Genomic DNA, 3,448 nt, shown 5'->3' on the forward strand with positions numbered 1-3,448 from the left:
TAGAAAACTTCTTACACCTGCCAATATCATATATCCGTTATATTGTGCATGGAGTATTGTCACCACATTTGCGCCCATTCACCAAACACTTACTCCTTTCTTTTGAATAGAGAACAAAAAGAATTTCTAACCAAATAGGTTCCACACTGTGTGACAAGCTCAAACATATGTCGTGTCGTCACAGAGTTGCATCCGTATGCCGACGTTAAAAGTACTTCCACGAAATGTGATTTTAGAACTCAGTGCATTGATACAGCTCTAACGTAAATACTCCAAATCCTCCTGGTTAGTAGCAATGCCCCACCTCATTCACTGTAGAAGTCTCTAGACGCTAGGAGATTTTCTGCTTTGCTAGCTTCTTTCCTCATACCACTTGCGTTTGGAACTCCTTCCCTGTTTCCTGATTTTCCAACTGCACAAACATGCAGAAATTTATATATACAGTAAACATTAGCCTTTTGCACATTAGTGACAAATGGTATTGTTTGGATTGAATTAAATGGAAAATAAAATAGTTTAAGTGTGAGCCCTATACATAAAAATATATCATATATGCACACACACACACACACACACACACACACACACACACACACACACACACACACATATAGATAGATAGATAGATAGATAGGGATATAAATAAAAATATGATATCATGTACTATTTTGTTGATATATGCATACACAATTTTAACATACCCTATATTTTCAAGACAATGGTTTTCATTCCTTGCTTATATTGGCAAACGCAACTTCCGCGTAGATATTAATTCAATGCCCTTTGTATTAAAAAAAAATAGAGAATCGGTGTATAATTTATGTATAAATTTAATCATGGAAAATATTTTGAAAGCATCAAAATCTCTTAAACTGATTCAACCACTGTGTACAATTTCATTAAATCTGTATAAAACAAAGTTATAATATCAAAGAAAAATCTTTGAAAGAATTTAATCTTTTGATTATTGAGTTTTTATTTGGATTTCCAGATCGAAATAAACAGAATGATTTCTGAACCTGAAAATGAAAACTGAAACAAAATTAAATTTTAAAATAATTTAATAACAATATTAAATTGATAAACACATGTTTAATAAGTTAAAAAAAATAACATTATTATTATTATTTATTCACTAACAGTACATAGCCAAACCTTGATTACTGATACAAATAACGGTTGATGTTTCTGGAGCCTGACTAAGACAAGGTCTCTTCAAATATCAACCACGTTCGATAGCTATTGTAAGTGATTTTGCATTATCACAACAATCGGTTATTATTCATGTATCGCTAGAAATGGTTCGTTGATCGTCTTTGGGATTTGGGTGGAATAAGCTCACCAAGGTTTCAGTATTACCTACACCCTTTAAGTGGAGGTTTATTTCATCAGTCATTCCATACTCTGTAATCTGTGTGCTACAATCATCTGTGTGGTATTAGGTTGGTGCAAAAATAATTTCGTTTTTTAACGTATATATATCTAATAAATACAACATTATTTTTGCACCAACCCACTATTATCCTAGTCTGCTGCCATTACGGTGTGTATGTGTGTGTACGTTAGTGTGTATGCTCGAATGTCTGGTTTGAGAGGAGGTAGTTTGTTATTATTATTATTATTATTATTATTATTATTATTATTATTATTATTATTAGCGGGACCTGTGGAAATTCCACAGCGGCATCTTTTATATGTAATATATTGTTGTCGGGCATTCTGTGGACGTTCAGCGCGGTTGTAGATCTCCCGATATTATTATAGCCCTTTTGTTAAAACTGTAAAATTATTTATCTAAGTAATCTGTCAGAATATATCTGGTTATTACGGTTTATCTCCAATATCCTTATAGGAGTTTGTGACATATTTGCATTGACACTTGGACACATAGCGCGAACAGAAACCCCACGATATCATTATACCATCTTAAGGCAGAACAGATACTGCCAGGAGACTAAGAAGGTATATTTTAATTTCACGTACGGCCCAAAAGCGACATCAATAACTTTTCTTTTTACATTGCATTTTCGGAAGATCCTATTCATCAAAAAATAGCATAGAAGGTGACAACATACTACGGACATTAAATTAGAGTATCTATGCACTAATTTAATGTTATCACCTTCTATCTAGCCAATTTTTTGTTCTTAAAGGTCATTTTCCTCCCGCCTTTTTGTTCCGTTGAAAGTGAACCATTTACTTCAAGATGATCATATACTGATTATCCATGTCAGTGTCTTCCAAGCTAGCAATTGGTCTATAATTTTCAACATCTGACCCTTTAGCAGGATTTTTCATGATTTAAATAGTCCTTACCACTACAAGCCATTCTGATATCTGGCACAATCTGACACAATCATCCAGAGAAATAGCAAGCCTTTCATAGATTCCTGTGAACGATCGCAACCAGTGTCCATGAATTTCAACAGGTCCGGGTCCTTTCCACTTAGCCACGGACTTCATTTGTTTTTTCAAATCATCAACAGAAATGTAGATATTCTTTTGTTTATGCCCTTCCAGTCTTTCACTTACTCTAGCGACCCAGTCAGCATCGACCATGTGGGAAGTCTCTTGACCATGTACTTGACCAAATCTTTGTAGCTTCTTGAGGGTTAGGAACCACGGTTTGGTTTCACCTCCTTCTAAATTTCTAGGATAATTTGACACGTTCGTTGCTGTTGTTAAACTGCTGAATTCTGTTATTATATCTCTTAATCTTGAAAGCTTTTGCAAATTATCATCATTATATTATTACGCTTATCGCACCGTCCGTTATCATGTTGTGCATCCCTAAAAAAGGGAAGTGGAATATTCCAAATAAAACTTGTCACCCACCCCTTAAAATTAAAAAAAATTGGTGTCGCTGTTGAGGCAAAGCTAATAACAATGATTTGTCTTTCTTGGCCTTTTTTTGGCTAAGATCAAAGTGTAGTATCTGTTCTTCGGATGCTACATTTCAATTTCTTCACTCTTAGTGGAGGAGAAATCCTTTGCGACTAAACAATTTTTTCTCCGCGTTAAAAAACGATCCTGGTGTCTAAATCTGTCCTGTAGGGAGGCATTGTGAATAGGTACTACGTTTAATGTAACAAAGTTTTAATATTACAAAAGTAACTGGGAAAAGTAATTTCTGGTTTAATTACAAAATGCCCTGGAAATGTCCCTTCTGATTAATTATAAAATGCCATGGAAATGACTCTTCTGATTAATTATAATATGCCCCCGAAAATGTCCCGTCTGATGATTTGTTTTTTGTTTGTTTACTTGCCTCCCCACAAAGACGGAGTTGGACATGAGGTCGGTTAAAAATTTTGGGGGAAACCAAAAGGGGTACTCTGATCAATAACAAAAATTGTATCAGTAATGAAGTATTTCTCCTCCATTAACCAAGATATAAAAAAGGGGGGTTTAAGTCACTGGAATGTTTAGACTGATACTACACTCAGAA

At 34.5% G+C, this 3,448-nt stretch overlaps 1 pseudogene; it reads left to right on the forward strand.

Moving 5' to 3' along the window:
- Positions 1-2,891: 2,891 nt before the first annotated feature.
- LOC145284780 (U2 spliceosomal RNA) lies at positions 2,892-2,992 on the forward strand (annotated as a pseudogene).
- The last annotated feature ends 456 nt before the right edge of the window (positions 2,993-3,448 follow it).

Source organism: Euprymna scolopes, chromosome 1 (genome assembly GCF_053919585.1).
Source record: "Euprymna scolopes isolate OS-2025 chromosome 1, ASM5391958v1, whole genome shotgun sequence".
Lineage (NCBI taxonomy): Eukaryota > Metazoa > Mollusca > Cephalopoda > Sepiida > Sepiolidae > Euprymna > Euprymna scolopes.